The sequence below is a fragment of the Podarcis tiliguerta genome (genome assembly GCF_965153285.1).
Source record: "Podarcis tiliguerta genome assembly, chromosome: 16".
NCBI classification, from domain to species: domain Eukaryota; kingdom Metazoa; phylum Chordata; class Lepidosauria; order Squamata; family Lacertidae; genus Podarcis; species Podarcis tiliguerta.
The window spans coordinates 37,303,816-37,323,055 of record NC_139549.1 but is presented as its reverse complement, the minus strand read 5'-3'; positions in this window follow the sequence as shown (position 1 = coordinate 37,323,055).

The following is a 19,240-nucleotide window of genomic DNA, read 5'->3' as shown; positions in this document are numbered from 1 at the left end:
CCGTCGGGGGGATTCGAACCGCGACCTTCTGATCGGCAAGTCCTAGGCTCTGCGATTTAACCCACAGCGCCACCTGCATACCTTATGGAATGGGAACGTTCCTATTTTCATCAGAGAAACGTTGGAGGGTATGCAAACTCAATCTGAAAAAGTCGCAAGAAGAAAGCGGGGAGATAAGAGGCATGGAAAGCCAAGGTGCCTTCAACAACATTGTCCCCCAAAGAGCAGAAGCCCCCAACAGCTGCTGTTTCCCCTCCCAACGGCAGAAGCTGGTGCAGCAAGGGCAAGGGAGCTCAAAGGTATCTCCTCTTTTGAAAACAAAACGGGAAAGAGGGAGGCTTGCCTGTCGCCATCATTAGTGTGCTGCATTTGCACAATAAACAGCAGCCAGGAGCTTCTCCTCCAAATAAATATTCAAAGCTATTTAATTGACAAAAGGCATCCCCCTTTCAAGGAAGAAAAAGAGTGTCAACCTCCATACAGGTGAAAGCAATTAAACCTTTGCTGACAAGGGAGGCATTGACTCCCCCCCCCACCGCCCTGCCCCGCCCCCCGCTTCCCATCTGACACACATTTATACTTGAAAGAATTGCAAACTGTTTGCCACCAGCAATTCAGGGCAAACAAGTCATTTAAGGTGAAAGTCTTCCATCAGCAAAGGCTGGTCCGTTGGAGCAAATGGGGCAGGTCCCACCAACCTCAGTCTGCCATCAAGCAGCCCAAACCTGCCTTGTTTTCTTACTCGCAACCACTTCAGTGGGGTGGCATTCACAATCTGCTTCCCCCTCCTCAGTCTCAGTGTTGCACTTGGGGAATTCATCAGGGAGGAGGAAGTGGGGATAAAGCTAGAATGAGTTGGCTCTGTCTGTTGGGTCTGAAGGAGATGATGGTCTCTGCTGCCTTCTTCATTCCAAGTCCTGGTGGGCACCAGCCACCAAACACCACTGCATTCCAAGATGCAGAATGAGGAGGCTTCTTCTGTAGCCTTATTGGAGTTCACCGATTGGGTCTGCGTTGCTCCAGGACAGGAGGAAGGAAGTCAAATGACACCAAGGTTGGTTCAAAGAAAGAGTTTATTCTGCTCTCTGGATAGCAGAAGGCACTTGCATGGCGAGTCCACAGCAAGTCCAAAGAAATGACAAGGTTTCATGCAGTATATATATCCTCCAGACACCCTCTCCCCCTTCCCCAGCCATGTCAGCTTGTACACGCAAGTTGACATCACAGATGTTCCTGCTCCGGCACTCTTAACCATAAAAGGGATTTCCTTCCTGCACTCCTGACCATAAAAGGATATTCCTGTTCCTACTCCTATCTTGGAGCCAGAGGTCACCATCTCCAAGAACACGCTGACACTGTTCCCAGACTGGGTCTGTGCCTCTTTTGTGGTGAGGATATAAGATAAGGCACAGACGCGTCTGTGTCTATTCTACTGGTAGAGTCAAGGCCAGCCTTGCCGTCACAAACTGATAAAAGAGAGAGCTGTGTTCTTGTTAGGCATTTGCTCAATGGCTCAGGTTTATGCATTTTAGCTAAGGAAAAATAGGGATTTTGGTGCAGTTTAAAAACTGCCTGCACGGTCAGTTTTGGGTTTGGGAAACCCATTCCTTCACTTCAAGTAACTGAAGCTTAGGGGTGGCAAGTAGGGATGAGGGAGAAACTCTATTTGGTTCACATCTAAAGTCATATTGATACAAATCCACACTGTGGGAAACAACATGAGAACCTGAACATGAGAACCTTCCAAAAAGCACTGACCTGAATTTTGTGGTGTACAGTGGTACCTCGGGTTAAGAACTTAATTCGTTCCGGAGGTCTGTTCTTAACCTGAAACTGTTGTTAACCTGAAGCTGTTGGGTACCTTCCACCTCTACATTTCTATTATTCTTTGGCTGGTTTACTGTCTGATGCCTCTTAGCTTTTTATTTATTTATTTGGAGGTCTTGCCATGCAACCCAGTGTGTTCCAGGAAAATGCCTGCTTGTTTATAGAGATAATTGCCTTTCCACTTGGTATGTGTGTAAGTTGCTTTTCCCTATACAGTGGTACCTCATGTTAAGTACTTAATTTGTTCTGGAGGTCTGTTCTTAACCTGAAACTGTTCTTAACCTGAAGCACCACTTTAGCTAATGGGGCCTCCCGCTGCCACCACCGCTCGATTTCTGTTCTCATCCTGAAGCAAAGTTCTTAACCCGAGATACTATTTCTGGGTTAGTGGAGTCTGTAACCTGAAGTGTCTGTAACCTGAAGCGTCTGTAACCCGAGGTACCACTGTAGTTCCTTAGCCAAATAGTATGGCTATGGGCTGCCTAGAGACAGCTGGCTGCCCACTTTGGAGGAAAGTGGGGAAATGCTTCCAATCACTGTAGACAGTACTAAGATAGATGGGCTAATGGTTTGACTCTGCAAAGGGAAGTTCCTCTTTTTCAATAAACATAGCAGTAGAGGATACCTAAAGCTCCTGTTTGGAATCATGAACACATGAACACAGAAGATGAGAATATGGGGAGTGATGTGCCCTTTTAAAAAACAAACAAAAAGTTGAACATTGGGGGAGAATGGATATTCCGGGGAGGGTGGATCCACCAGAGATCTCCCCATGGTTAGATCCTGCTGAGACACCTTCAATTTTCCCAAACATCACTGTAGGGGGCAGATCAGTTCCTCCTCCAGAGCTCAAACCATACAACCAGGGAGGTGGATCCAGCCAACCTCAGAGGGGGCAGCCAGTATGCCTCCCTCCCCTCTGATTGTCTGCCTTCTCATTCATCCGAGCAAGCAGGAGCTTGGCTTTTGCCGCAGAAAGCTACAGCCACGCTGCACATTAATTTGTTTTTGTTTCACATCTCATTGGGTTCTTCCAATCAGCCTCATTTAAATCAAGACAATTAGGCCTTTGTACTCAGGAGGATATTGGGCGAGAAATATCAACAAGGAGAGGTGCGATAAATATTTGGACCAGCAGCTGGGAAGAGCTTACTCATCCTTGGATTCTCCCCCTCCTCCAAAGATTAAAGGAAGCTCTCACTCTCACACACAAAGCTTTCCACCCACTCAAGTTCCTTTTGCAGATAAGCATCATATTGGATATTATAAGCAGGTGACGGTTCATAAAGGATGAGCAGCCACATCCGTAAATGACTGATTTGATCCTCCGTGTGACAAGCTGCACAATGTTTGGAGGGGGGAAGGAGGAAACACAGGTGTTTCTTACAATCTCATTTTTTCGTTAATCAAGGCAGTTGTAAAAAAGGATGTGTTTACAAGAACCCTTGTATGCCTACTTGCTTACCGGGGCGTCAGAGGCAGCTTTGTTGGGCAGCTGCGAAGGCCCATGCCTCTGCAAGGGGTCCACTGTCGATCACTGGAGCATCCTTGCTATTGCTCCCTGCTCACCTGCCCTCTCTTAGCATGCAAGCAGTGAGGAGATGCTTGCCTTACACTCTCGCTTTGGGTGGTTGGGCAAGTTTCAGCTGCAAGAGAGAGAAAAAATGAATGGGTAGTTTGGAAGAGGGGGCCCCACTCCGGGAGGACAGGAGCCCTCCAAAACCAAGTGCTTGCTAATTGCCTGGAGCTAGCAGGGCTGAAACTGGGAATTTCTGCATCTACCAAATCCATGACTCCATAGGTTCCAGCCAATCTACACTGTGTAAACGTGAGAAGTGTATTTAGCCTTATTGTGTGCAAAGGGAGGAAGGGGTCCATATGCCCTTCTTTAAGCATGCCCAAGACACCTTCTACAGTAGGGTCAACAAGCAGTCCAAGGGCAACCAGGCAGCAACTGGCCAGGCAATAGCAAAGGCAAAAGGCGGTTTCCACAGGCCGTCTAAAGTCAGGGCAAACAGATAGCAGCAATCCAGGCAAGGACAAGGTCCAGCAGAGAAAGGGCAAGGAACCCCCAAAGAATCCTGGGAAGTGCCATTTTTTAAAGGGTACTGAGAGCTGTTAGGAGGCTTCTATTCTCCTCACAGAGTTATAATTCTCAGAGTTCCCTGGGAAGAGAGACTGATGGTCAAACCACTCTGAGAATGTAGCTGTGATGGGAACAGGGGTCTCTTGGGGCAGTAGGGAAGTGCTATTATGCTGCTTTAAATCTATAGTGCAAATATTATTTCAGTAGCCTACTCAACCTGGAGTTGAGGTTTTTAAGTAAGAGCTGCCAGAACCCCAACCAGGGTTCAGTGGTAGCTTCTTAGAGGCTTCCTGAAGAGGTCTTCAGCATAGGGAAGGTCCCACTCACAAGGAGCCCTTTACTCATGAGGAGTCCCTTTCTGTAAATGGGGACTTTTCCTGAAGATCTCTGACCTCCTTCTTGATGCAGTATTTCTCCCAAGGGCTTGAGGGTAGTTCTGCCTTTGAGGTGGATCTTCTCTCCTCCAGAAGTTTCTTCTGAGAGCATGGACTACCCTTTGATGCTACTGGCTCAGATTCTCCACTGCGGAGGGTTCCTCTAGCAGGAGGACACCACTGGGAACCATACACTGGAAAAGCTTCTCTTGTGTGATGGCATCACATTACATTTCAGGTCAAATTGACCGGCAATGTGAGGACTGGAAGAAACAAATCCATTAGCAACCCTTGTTTGAGGGGTATTTTTTTGGCTGAAGAAACTGGAAACTTGTGCCTGGGTTTAAATAGAACCTTGATTTAAAAGCAGGAATTAAGTGCTCTGGAAATCTGGGAAGAGCCTTTCAATTTCAACTGCCTTGTTGTTTCACAGTAGGCACAACTATTTGGGCAAGAGAATCATGGGCTGATTTTCAAAAGGCCGAATCTCTCCAATCAGGATTATAGTCTCTCTCTCTCTCTCTCTCTCTCTCTCTCTCTCACACACACACACACACACACACACACACACAGAGAGAGAGAGAGAGAGAGAAAGAGAGCTCTGAGAATGGATTGCTATAATTCAAATCATATTCAAAAGGTGCTGAAAGACTTCCAGAGAACACAAATCTTTGTATGAGCGAGGTGACAGGTGAATTCTTCAAGGTCTTTAGAGAGGAGTTAAAGGGGACTAATTGGAGAGCCCCTCTTCAGTGTGAGAAAGTATCAGTCCAGTCTCATGAGATGGGTTGTCATCTTCTGAACTTGATCTCCAACCAGCTGGCTCTTAATAAGCGAATGGGAGTTACCCATGTGATTCATTACAAGCTTCTGGGGGTCAATGTTCAGCCTACGAGTACACCTCCATGCTTTGGCAAAAGTTGTCAGAGGTGTGAAATTCAGTGATGCAGACAAAGGTCACAGATAACAATCTTGCAGTGTGTGGAGGTGTTCCTGCTCTCTTACTTTGTTTACTTTGTGTCACTGGAGGTTTTCAAGCAGAGGTTGGATGGCCATCTGCCATGGATGCTTTAGTTGAGATCCCTGAATTCCAGGGGGTAGGACTAGATGATCGTTGGGATCCCTTCCAACTCTACAATTCTGTGATTCAGTTCAAGGGGGTGGCATGCCTGAGGCAGCTCCTCCTCTACATAACTCTGCAGAGGGAGGACAGGACAAAGTCAGAATGAGTTGGCTGTGCCTAACATTGGTTCTGACTCTGTCTATTTATTTTAAAAGATGTTTATTAAAGTTTTCAATATATTACAAAAATTAAAAAGAATAAAGAAAAAGAAAAAGAAAAGGAAAATACAAAATAGAAACAGTTAAAAACAAATCAGTCTTTCCATATCTTATCTTTCATTTACTTGTTTCCCTGACCTCCTCACACCTCCCTTTCTTGCATTCCAGTTCAATTGGTTAATTCAGCAAATCCTTTCCCTCTTTAATTTTATCTTATCTTTTATCTTAATATATTATAACTTTGAGTTATCACCTGTTAACAATCCATTTTTTCATATTCCTTAACATTGCTGCTAAAACATCCCACTTAACTTCAATCCAGCATCATTCTAACATTCATTAATTTTACAGTGTTTCTGTAAATAGTCTTTAAATTTCTTCCAATCTTCTTCCACTGACTCTTCTCCCTGGTCTCGGATTCTGACTCTGTCTACTGTTGACCTCTCTGCCTTCTACCCTATCAGTTCTAATGGACACCAGCCACCATTACTGGATTTTAGTTCAGGTGACAGATCCCTGGCATGCAGCCAACCACCAGTATAAGATGCCACCTTTTCACTCACTGCATAAACCAAACAGAAAACAATTATCACTATATGGGTGTTATATTCTCCTTCCCTCCCTCTCCCTCTTTTTCCTATGTCGCTTAATGAGATGAGAATTCATTTGCTGGGACGGCATATCATTCTGCCCAGGAACCCAACAGTCTTGAAAATGTTCACAGTCCGCCCATTTAGGTTTCTTTCCAGCCCATAATCCATGGCCTCAGAGCCCAAGAGCCATTTGGAGCAGTGATAATCCTCTGTATCACTGACCCGGAAGACCATTGAGGCGATAAGAGGCAGAGAGATCAAAGGACAAAACAGAGGGGATCTCTTTAATCCCACTAGCTGCAAAGCTCAGTCTAATCTTAGCATGTGAATGTGTGTGTGTGTGTGTGTGTGTGTGTTGGTTAATTCTCTGAAAAATCTGCTTTTAAACTTTGTTTAACACTCATGATCCTTTTCCATCCTGCTACAGTTTGATGGGGGCAGGAGAGATGAATGAGAATTATTGGGGCATGGCCTCTGTAGGAGTGGAGTGCAGAGGTAAACAGTTTGGTAAGAGCTCTGGTTGAAAGAATGACGAAGGTCAAGGTTTATGACTTCTGGCAAACAAAGCTGTTTTCAGTACAAGCTTACATGTGGTCATCATGGATCCGGAGGCGAATAAAAAGAAGGCTCAAGTTGAACACTGCAGAAGAAGCAGGAAGCAAAACCAGTGAGAAAAAGAAAACAACATCTATAGCTCAGCTGGTTAGAGAGTGGTGCTGATAACGCCAAGCTTGCAGGTTCAATCCCCGTGTGGGACAACTGCATATTCCTGTGTTGCAGGGGGCTGGACTAGATCACGGGTAGGCAAACTAAGGCCAGGGGGCTGGATCTGGCCCAATCGCCTTCTAAATCTGGCCCATGGATGGTCGAGAATCAGCGTGTTTTTACATGAGTAGAATGTGTCCTTTTATTTAAAATGCATCTCTGGGTTATCTGTGGGGCATAGGAATTCGTTTATCCCCCCCCCCAATAAATATAGTCTGGCCCCCCACAAGGTCTGAGGGACAGTGGACCCTGCTGAAAAGGTTTCCTGACCCCTGGCTTAGGGCTCCACTCGCTTGGGCCCCCCAAAAAATATTAAAGAAAAAAACAAACTGGGTGTACATTTCCAAAATATAACATAAAAAACAAATAGATGCCCCACAAGGTCGGAGGGAAAGTGAACCAGCCCCCTGCTGAAAAAGTTTGCTGACCCCTGGACTAGATGATCCTCAGGGTCTCTTCCAATTCTAAAGTTCTATTAATACACAGATAGCTGCTCAAGAAGGAATCAGTGAGGGAAGAATAGATTGCATTTTTGTCCATTTCTGCCCACTGATTCAGGTAACTTATTCCAAGCGCTGCTGCTTTACTCCCAACAATAATAGCATTGGAATATAGTTGGAATCAGGATGAATAAGCATGGCTTGCCAACTTGCCAACAAAGGTCCGTATATAGTTAAAGCCATGGTTTTCCCAGTAGTGATGTATGGAAGTGAGAGCTGGACCATAAAGAAGGCTGATCGCCGAAGAATTGATGCTTTTGAATTATGGTACTGGAGGAGACTCTTGAGAGTCCCATGGACTGCAAGACGATCAAACGCATCCATTCTGAAGGAAATCAGCCCTGAGTGGTCACTGGAAGGACAGATCATGAAGCTGAGGCTCCAATACTTTGGACACCTCATGAGAAGAGAAGACTCCCTGCGAAAGACCCTGATGTTGGGAAAGATGGAGGGCACAAGGAGAAGGGGACGACAGAGGACGAGATGGTTGGACAGTGTTCTCGAAGCCACAAACATGAGTCTGACCAAACTGCGGGAGGCAGTGGAAGATAGGAGTGCCTGGTGTGCTCTGGTCCATGGGGTCACGAAGAGTCGGACATGACTAAACGACTAAACAACAACAACAAAAGCATGGCTAAAATGGCATTTGCTGCCACCACCCCATATTGTTGCTTTATTGTATTCATTTAAAAGATGTTTCTCTAAAGAGCATACAAAAAGCTGCAACATAAGAACAATCAAATAATATGAGTCTTGTCACAAGGTTCTAGTCCCTGCCTGTGGGCATCTCATGGGCATCTGGTTGGCCACTGTGAGAACATGATGCTGAACGGGGAGAAAAGGATATTGGATTCTTGGGCCCAAAGCCCTGAACAACTTGGTTCCAGGATACCTTAAGGAAAACCTGAAGCTTTATATCTCAGTTCCATCACTGAGATCGCCCAGGAGAAACCTGTTGCTTTTGTTCCCATGCCACAGAATACACTTCCAGCTGAGATATGGCAGGCATTCACTTTTTGACTTTCAGGAATCCTTTTGAAGACCTTTCTATGCCATAAGGCCTTTTGCAGCTGTTGAATTATCCAGACAGTGTAATTATTATTTGCATGGTTTTTAATGGTGTCTTACAGTTTATTGCTGTACACTACCCGGATATATTATGAACTGGAGGTACAGAAATATTTTTATCAATAAATAGGAGCTAGATTTTTAAAGAGCTACAGCAGACATATTGGTTTGGGTGGTGCCAACTTCAGAAGTGAGGCATGGCTTTTGGCAAGTGGCCAAAGCTTGGTGGTAGAGCACACTGCGGGAGGCAGCGGAAGACAGGAGTGCCTGGCATGCTCTGGTCCATGGGGTCATGAAGAGTTGGACGTGACTAAATGACACAACCACAACAGAGCCCATGCAGAGGTTTCCAAGTGCACTATCCAGTTATGGGATCTCTCAGGTCACAGCATGGCAATGACGCCTTTCCTGAACCTCTGGCAACATGTCCCCAATCCAGAGTAGGTGATACCAGGTTGCTAGTGGGAAATTGGGAAAGGCTATAAGTCAGTGGCAGAACATTTGCTCTACATGAAGAAAGTCCTGCGATCAATTCCTGGCATCTCCAGGTAAGGCTGGGAGAAACCCTCTGTTTTAGACCCTAGAGAGCTGCTACCAATCAGTGCTGACAATATTGAGCTAGATGGACCAGTGGTCTGAAGTATTCAGCAGCTACCTATAGTCTTGGCTTATGCCAAGTTAAACCAGCTGTGCATCTAGTTTATTCAGAGCTTCAGAAAGTGTCTTTCCCCATTCATTTTAGAGATGTTGGGTACGGGACCTGGGTCTTTCTATATGTAACGTATGTGCTTTACAGCCAAACATGTCTGAACGCCCATCATCTCTGACCATGTTGGCTGGGAAGAGTTTAGCAGCACCTGGAAAAGCCACAGGTTCGCCCTGTCTGGTAGGTGCTCTCTCAAGTTTTGGACATAGGAGACATTCCCAACCCTACCTGCAGGTATCAGGGACTGAACCTGGGTCTGTCTACAGGCAAAGCATGGGCTCTGTTGCTGAACTATGGACCAACAGGCTGACCCTGTTACACCCTGGTTTTCAAATGCTTTCCCAAGCTATACTGATCTGGGATTATGAGCCTATGGTTGTTCCCACTGAAGCAAGAGCCATGCTGGTTTCAAAGAAGCTCCTTTAGGCACAATCCTGGCCAGATAAAAATACCCCAGTCCTCTTTCTTTAAACTAGCTTTTCCTTTCAGTTCCACCTTAGCTAGATAATGGGCTCAATGGTGTCACTGTTGCATCTTTTATTAACTGACATTAATATATATGAAGAAATCAATGGGTTTCAACATGACTAACTGCCATTTTTTAGTACAAGCTGTTTGAGGTCTCTTTTTCTCCTACCATGTGACAATATTTTTAAATATTTTTTATTATTTTAAAAGGCAGAATATTAAATCCAACCTTCAGTCAATTAGGAAGTCATGCAATTAAACAGCCATATAACCCTTGGAGTGGTTTAAAAGCTTTTTCCATTATGCAATTAACTACACATTAGCAAAGAGCAATACTTAATGGACAAAATTTCCAACATTCCAAAACACACAAGCTTGGGTAATATGGATAGGGGGCAGGGGGTGTTGGCAGGAAGTCAGCAAAGTATTTAAGTGATTGTTGAGTTTTTAAACAGCTGTCAAGCTGGATCTGGTGGCTTCCTCCCCCCACCTAATGTATTGCATGATCATATTATTGAGGCACACGAAATAGCTGACTCATAGTTAACATCACACTAATCACACTAGAGCAGTGATGGTGAATCTTTTAGAGAGTGCCCAAACTGCAACCCAAAACCCACTTATTCATCTCAAAGTGCCAACATGGCAATTTAACCTGTTTATCTCATTGTTTCTGTGTGATTCACATTTCTTCTTTATGACTGCTGTTGTGATAAAGAATCCTTCATAAAAGTTACTGCATGACATTCTTCATTAAATTATCTTTTCATTGACATATAATTTTATGGTATAACTCAGTCCTTTTTTTCTAAAAAAAATGTTTAGGGGTACTCTCATTTTGACTCAAGAAAATCACCACCGGGGTGGGTGGGTATAAATACAGTTTAAATCGGGAGAAGCAAATACAGTTCAAATTGGGAAAAATAAATACAGTGGTACCTCAGTTTTCGAACAGCTTAGTTCTTGAACTACTTGGAACCTGAACAGTTCAAACCGGGAAATGAGTGTTCCGGTTTGGGAACTTTTTTCTGAAGTGGAATGTGCTCTGTTCTGAGTATAATTTATGTACGTTTTGAGTGCCACACTTCTGTTTTCCTAGTGAGGAAACGCGGGCCGGGTGGCAAGCGAGCAGGCAGCTGTGGCCCTTCAGTGCTGGGTCCGTCCACTGACACCACAACAGCAACCACCCCCTCCTCCAGCTCTGGCAGACCCCTGCGCTGAGTGAGGAAAGGTTGGGCCGGGGTGGCAAGTGAGCAGGCAAGGGATGTCGCTGCCACACACACACCCTACCAGTGGAGGCAGGGATCTCTTAGAAGTGGAGTGGAGGCTTCACGCTCCTCAGCTGAGCTGCCCGATCCACTCCTACCTGAATGTAAGCAGGAGTGGAGATGGGGATCTCTCAGCACGAAGCCTCCACTCCACTTCTGAGAGATCCCCACCTCCACTCCTGCTTGCAAGCAAGCAAGCCCTCCTCTCCTCCTCCAGCACGAGCAAGGAGGTTGGCTCAATATAAAGCCTCTTGCATTTCCTCTCAACTTTCACAGCACAGTAGAGGGTGGTAGTGGTGGCTGCTGCCCCTTGGGACTTGTAGGACTGAAAGTAGGGAGGACAACAGTAGGCAGAGCCAATGGCATGCCTACTAATTCTAGTTTTGTTCCCATCCTCCTCCCTGTTGGGTTTTCCAAGAGGAAAAACTGAGCCTAAGGAAGAGGAAGCTGGCATTCAAGGCTTGTCCACACTTCCACTTGTCCCATGCTTAGAAAGCACAGGTCCAAGCAGTTTCCCACTTGATCCACACTTTCTAGGCACTGGTTCGAGTGGTTTTCGCCTTGCCCCACTCCTTTCCCAAGGAAAACCTGCTCTTTGGTGCTAAATTGGAGCAAACATCAATCTGGAGAAAACCCAAATTGCTACTTGCTCCTACTGAGTGCTCAAGAGTGGCTTTAACTGGGGGGAAGTTGCAGGAAGTGTTGATAAGCCCAGAGTGCCATCCCTTGCACTGGTTTTAAGTAAGATGGCAGGCAGATGGAAGATGACTAAAGTCAGACTGAGCCTGGTAGGCCAGTGTTTCATTTGCCCAAATGGACCAGATTACACTAGTGTTCATCTCTTTATTCCTCCATTGATCAGTCTTGAGTTTTATAATTAAAGTTTGGCAGTCACTTTGAAGTAAGTCAAACAAAATTACTCAGGAACAAGTTCTGCATTCCCTCCCCTCTCCCAATGTTATCTAGGGACCTTTAATTTCATTGGCTGCTCTTTCTTCTCAGTGGCATTCCCCCCTCCCATCTCCCCCTTTGTCCTCATTGCTCTTGATCTCATTTGTCCACACTGTTGTTGACTGCTCCTGGTTATGGTGCACCATGCTTACTTGTTTACCTCAGTGGTGGGGTCATTGGAGCCCTCCATATGTTGTTGGACTATAACTCTCATAATCTCTGGGCATTGGCCATGCTGGCTGGAGTTAATGAAGTCCAACAATATATGGAATAGTGATGCCATCATGGCTGAATCTAGTAGGGATCTAGACAGGGAGTCAGAAGTCAAAGGGCATGAGATGGGGAGCCAGGTTAGGTTCAGGTCTCAGAACACACAACTGAAGATAGAGAGACCTTTGCAATTGAGTTGGTTGAACAGAAATCCCCAGAGGAACCTTCTAGACCACGAGGGCCTGTAGGGCTCTCAGAGCCTGCATCTTCACAGGCACCTTCTCCCAAAGAACCAGATGCCTCCTACTGCACACCACCAGTTTGGCAGTGCAGGGAGGGCACCAGAGTTTAGCACCAGAGGCTTGAAAGGCATAAGCCTGCTCCCAGTCTTTGATGGAGCAAATTGCTCAGCCAGAGCTTTCCATGACCCAGCAACCTTGGAACAGCCTTGCCATGCCTCCAGCCTTGCTGCTTTCACTGTGGGATCTGGCACTGGACCTGAAGAACAAGTGACTTCCATAATTGTAAGTCAACATCATGAAGAGCCATAGCCCACTTTTGCAAACTCGAGTCTTTACCCATTTTAACATCTTCCCTTCTTTGTGAAATCCTTTTCAGCAGAAGGTGCCTCTGCTCTCTGCCTAAGCTCTTCTCAGCACACACATCTGTACTTCTCAGTAGGTAAGTGAAGAAGCTGTAATTCAAAGGAATCAAACTTTTAAATTGTGCCGATCATGACAAGCTGACAGAAGTCAGTAAATTCACAGTGAAGGCTGGCACTTTGGTCGTAATTCCTCTGGTAATTAAGGGGAATTGGAAGAGAGAAAAGGAGTCATCTGGAGAGACAAAGGCAGCAGCAGCCGTCCCGAACATTTGCAGTGTCTTACAGACAGAAAAGGACAAGGCTCTGGAGACCTAAGCTCCAGATTTCTCTACAGATCAGGCACTCCAGCCATGATCAGTCCATGACATTTTGCTGCCTGAGGCAAAGGACAAGATGACCCTCATACACATACGCCTCCATTCCAAGTTCAGGAGTCAGCGGAACTGGCAATTGAATCCCACTTCAATCGTGGTGAGAAGACAGCTGTCCTAGCTCCCAGCTGCTGAGGAACAAGAACTCAAAGATGGATTCTTTCCAAAGGCTTTAATGTTTAGATTTTTGTGACACATATGCTAATCGCTGGCTTAAGGCACTACAGGCAAAACACATGATTAATCCAAAGTACAGCTACACAAAGGCAGGTGATCTAACTCCCAAAACATTGATCTGACATTGACACACGCCCTTAGTAGCCTATATCAACCAGAGCCAGGGCTTTTTCATCCGTGGCCCTGATCTGGTGGAGACAAGAGACTAGGGCCCTGCGGGACTTGATATCTTTCCGCAAGGCCTGCAAAACAGAGCTGTTCCAAAAGGCCTTTGGCCAAGGCACAGTCTGACCCCCTCCTTCGGTAATCCTCATAGAACTCTTACCCAGTGGTTGCCATTAATTTGATTTTGAATTGATTTTAGAATGAATTGATTTTAGAATGCATTTCAATTAATTGATTGTGATTTTATGTAAATTGTGTTACTTTTATTGTTGTTAGCCTCTCTGAGACCGGCTTCGGCTGGGGAGGGTGGGATATAAATAAATTATTATTATTATTATTATTATTATTATTATGAGGAATGGGGCAGCCTCATCTCAGTGCAGCAAGTGTGTCTGCAATCTCTCACTGTGTCTAGTAGACAGAATGATCTGTTCTCTCATCCTCCTGGGTCTAGGTGATAGGGGAGGTGTATCTGCCCCCCTCCCTAGGCTGGTGGAGCATCCCTCTCTGAAGAGGCGGGGCCACTCGCAGTGTTTGATGGGATCTGCATAGGTGGCATGACAGGCACCATGGAAGTGTCAAAGAGAGGCTTCAACAGCTGTGGAGAGAGAGGTGGAGATGGAGGCAGAGACAAGTGTAAGTGCAAGTCTCACAACTCTCATTGTGGAGATGGGAAAGGCAGAATAGTAAATTGAGGGAAACCCACCCACATCCTGGAACCTCACTAGCAGGCTTCCCCAAATCCAGCAGAGACCTCCACGTCCCGCTGGAGCCCTCCCAATGACAAACCCTTCATCTGCATCGTCCTGACTCAGCCAGTCAATGACAACAGCCACCATCACTGCATCTGAGGGCAGCAGGCTAGCTCAAGAGACAGATGGGACCCAGGTCTCGGTGCTGCAAACACCTCACTTACTGCTGGCCACTCTGCCTTGTGCCTGCCCTCTGCCTGCTCAGCCTGTAGCACACAGTGGCCAACCAGATATCCATGAGAAGGGCGCAGATATCCAGCAAAACTCTCTCCTCCTGCATTTTCCAGAAACTAATATTCAGAAAGAAAGCAAAGTGGCTGTCCAATGAGGCCTTACAAATAGTGGAGGAGAGAAGGCAAGCTAAATGTGAGGGAGATAGTGAAAGATACAGGAAATTGAATGCAGATTTCAAAAAAATAGCAAGGAGAGACAAGAGGGCCTTCTTAAACGAGCAATGCAAAGAAATAGAGGAAAATAACAGAATGGGAAGAACCAGACATCTGTTCAAGAAAATTGGAGATATGAAAGGAACATTTTGTACAAAGATTACCATAATAAAGGACAAAAGTGGAAAGGACCTAACAGAGGGTTTATTGAGGGTGAAAGAGGAGAGTGCAAAATATGGTCTGAAGCTCAACATCACAAAAACTAAGATCATGGCCACTGGTCCCATCACCTCCTGGCAAATAGAAGGGGAGGAAATGGAGGCAGTGAGAGATTTTACTTTCTTGGGTTCCATGATCACTGCAGATGGTGACAGCAGTCACGGAATTAAAAGATGCCTGCTTCTTGGGAGAAAAGCAATGACAAACCTAGACAGCATCTTAAAAAGCAGAGACATCTCCTTGCCGACAAAGGTCTGTATAGTTAAAGCTCTGGTTTTCCCAGTAGTGATGTACGGAAGTGAGAGCTGGACCATGAAGAAGGCTGATCGCCAAAGAACTGATGCTTTTGAATTATGGTGCTGGAGGAGACTCTTGAGAGTCCCATGGACTGCAAGAAGATCAAACCTATCCATTCTTAAGGAAATCAGCCCTGAGTGCTCACTGGAAGGACAGATTGTGAAGCTGAGGCTCCAATACTTTGGCCACCTCAGGAGAAGAGAAGACTCCCTGGAAAAGACCCTGATGTTGGAAAAGATGGAGGGCACAAGGAGAAGGGGACGACAGAGGATGAGATGGCTGGATAGTGTTCTCAAAGCTACCAGCATGAGTTTGACCAAACTGTGGGAGGCAGTGGAAGACAGGCGTGCCTGGCGTGCTCTGGTCCATGGGGTCACGAAGAGGCAGACACTACTAAATGACTAAACAACAACAACAAAGTATTCAGAAATATACTGCTTCCAACGGTGGATATAAAACATAACCACCATGGCTACTAGCCACTGATAGCCTATTCCTCCATGAAATTGTCTGATTCCACTGTTTAAAGCCATTCAAGTTGATGACCATCACTGCCTCTTGTAGGAGCAAATTCCATAGTTTAAATATGCACTGTGTGAAGGAGGACTTTGTTTTGTCTCTTCTGAATCTTCCAACATTCAGCTTCATTGGATATTGATTGTTTGGAGCTTAAAGGGAAAATCAGGGGCCATATACCAAGTTAGCCATGTACAAGAGCTGGGGATTCTACATTATTCTGTTCTCCAGTGTAGAGTTCAGACTTGTCTGTAGCTCAATACATTTCTGCATTATCACCATGCACAATGTAGAAGAGGAATGTAGTTAAAACATCTGTTTTCCAATGTTCATTTCAAACACCTTGCATCGTGCATGCAAGAACCAATCTTGGTGCTCACCATATTTCAATATTATAGTCTTCTGTGTATTGAATTTCCTTCTGCATGAAATGAGCATTATTTGAATGTGATAGTTTGGGGGGGGGGAATACAGTTTACCTTTCCATATCTATGTTCATGTTTGGCACAATAATTTAGATTTGTTTCAAGTTACGGGCATGTTCCAAGGCAGTGTTTTCTTCCTCTCTGCGTAGATTTCCATTTACACATTCTGCCCATCTATAATTTATTTTTATTTTATATATATATATATATATATATATATATATATATATATATATATATATATCACATATATATCCATATAAAAGAGAGAGTAGAGGAAAGAAAAATAAAACCCTATGTAGGCCATCATAACCTGTGGGGTTCTGCTATGCATAGGATGGTCAATGGAGTGGAATTTGCAGTCCCTCAGAAACTTCTGGACTACAGCTCCCATCATCCTTGGCCATTAGTCATGATGGCTGAGGCTGATGGGGGCAAACTGAATGCTGAACTTATGGGTTCAGTCTCCAGCTTCTTACTGAGATTGCTGGCAACCTCACAAACTCTCAGGGTTGGAGAACAGTTGATGGTGACCCAGGAACTGGGACCTATGAGACTAACCAGTAGTCAGGATCAAGGGCCAAGTTAGGACTAAAGTACAAGCCAGGGCGCATAACTGAAGAGGATAAACTGGGTCTGATGGCCAACCAGACATCAGAGAAGAAAATTAGCCAAGGACACAGGCACACATCAGGACTCAGCTTGAATAAGAAAGACTCATATACTCCTTCATGTCCAATATGATCCAATGGCTAGTCTGAGTAAAGGTAAAGGTAAAGGTACCCCTGCCTGTATGGGCCAGTCTTGCCAGACTCTAGGGTTGTGCGCTCATCTCACTCTATAGGCCGGGAGCCAGCGCTGTCCGCAGACACTTCCGGGTCACGTGGCCAGCGTGACAAGCTGCATCTGGCGAGCCAGCGCAGCACACGGAACGCCGTTTACCTTACCGCTGGTAAGCGGTCCCTATTTATCTACTTGCACCCGGAGATGCTTTCGAACTGCTAGGTGGGCAGGAGCTGGGACCGAACGACGGGAGCTCACCCCGCCACGGGGATTCAAACCGCCGACCATGCGATCGGCAAGTCCTAGGCGCTGAGGTTTTACCCACAGCGCCACCCGCGTCCCACTAGTCTGAGTAGGTGGGGTCATTTCAGAGCAGGAAAGTTCTTCACCAAGAAGGCTTGACCTGCAGTTCAGTGGTTTGCCAAATGGGAGCAGACACTCAGAAACTCATCAACTCTTGACCTTGGGAACCTGAAGTGTGGACTTGGATGTTGCAAGTTGTAGCCATGACTTCATGCTGACTGCATCATTCCACAGCATTGTGTGTTGCTACTAAGGCGAGAGTTGCTATTTCTTTTTTAAAAGAACAGCATGATTATAAAAGCGGTCATCTTAACCTTCTAAGTCTGAAAATTACACAATGCCAATGTTCCAAGTGCCATAATTATGAGGTGAGGAGGGGGAGGTGAAATAATGGAAAATAACAGTAATTAAGCCCTTGTGTACAGCTCCCACAATTAACACTCTCCAACCTCAAGCAATCCAGTTGGGTCTGGTAAGACACTTTGCCATTTAAAACAGTGCTGTATGGAAACTTGTCCTTGAGTTTCTCAAAACTACCTTTTCCCATGCAAAAGAGGCACTTTAGAATTTCTTTATGATTTTTCTTGGGGGGTATGTGTTTTGTTTCATTTATTGCTACACTTATACCACCCCCTTTCTTCCCATGAGTTCAAGGTGGCACACATGCTTCACCCCTCCCCCTTTTATTTTCACAACAACCCAGTGAGGTAAGTTAGGCTAAAAGGTGCTGACTGGCTCAAGGTCACGTATGATGGCTTGTGAACCCTCTCTGCAAGAAATGCCTCTGCTCACTCAGAGATACATATATACAGTCTTTATTTTACATATGTACAAGCAGCACGTTACAATCAATGCATCCGAATCCTCCGGCTCGGATTCTTGGAGTGCCTTATGCCCGCCCCTTCTCCAGGAGAAAAGGCGTGGAATTTCCATGTGATGTCTCCAGTGGCATAGCATGGGGGGTGCAGGGGGGCCGGCCGCACCGGCTGCAACATCGGGGGGGGGGGCGCTTGCACTCGCAGCTCTCTGCCCCTACCTGGCTCACTCACTCTCTCTCACTGCAGTGCTGGCTGTGCAAATCCGATCCGAGCTGCCAGGTCGCCGCCCACTGTGGAGAGGGGGTGCCAGGCGTGTGGTGCGGTGCGAAGAGAGAGCGAGGGACTATCTGGGGGAGGGACAGTGCAGCGGGGGACGCAAATTACTTGCCTTGCCCCGGGTTAGGGAGCGCAAATTACTTGCCTTGCCCTGGGTGCTGACAACCCACGCTACGCCACTGGATGTCTCTGTCCTCTCCTCTTTAACACTCTCCTTTCCTTGGCAGACGGAACAGGCATTGTTTCACTGCCTGTGCCAGAACTTCCTGTGCTGTGTTGAGGCTCTGGTCCAACATCTGTGAACTGTCCCTCCTCCTGGCTTTTCCTTCTTTCCTCCACCGCCACTTCCTGCCCCCCTTCCTCTGCCTGTCTCTTCTCCTCCCCTTCATTCTCCGTCAATACCATTACATCACACAGTGATGGCTGAGTATGGATTTGACCCCTCGTCTTCCAGATCCTAGTCCCACACTCTAACCACTAGACCACACTGGCTCTGGTTGAGCAGATTTTCTTGTTGCCTGGTAGTCGTGGGTTTGAGGCAGAATATGGCTGTCATATTATGCTACTGCTCAAAGAATTATACTGGTTGTTAGCTAGCTGGGTAAATTAAAGGTGTTGGTACTGATCTACAAATTCTGTGTCCAGGGCAGCTGTTTAACAGCTCCATCTGGTACGCAGGCTGAGACCCTACCTGCCCGCAGACTGTCTCACCAGAGTGGTGCATGCTCTGGTTATCTCTTGCTTGGACTACTGCAATGCGCTCTACGTGGGGCTACCTTTGAAGGTGACCCAGAAACTACAACTAATCCACAATGCAGCAGCTAGACTGGTGACTGGGAGTGGCCGCCGAGACCACATAACACCGGTCTTGAAAGACCTACACTGGCTCCCAGTACGTTTCCGAGCACAATTCAAAGTGTTAGCGCTGACCTTTAAAGTCCTAAATGGCCTTGGTCCAGTATACCTGAAGGAGTGTCTCCACCCCCATCGTTCTGCTCGGACACTGAGAGCCTTCTGGCGGTTCCCTCGCTGTGAGAAGCCAAGTTACAGG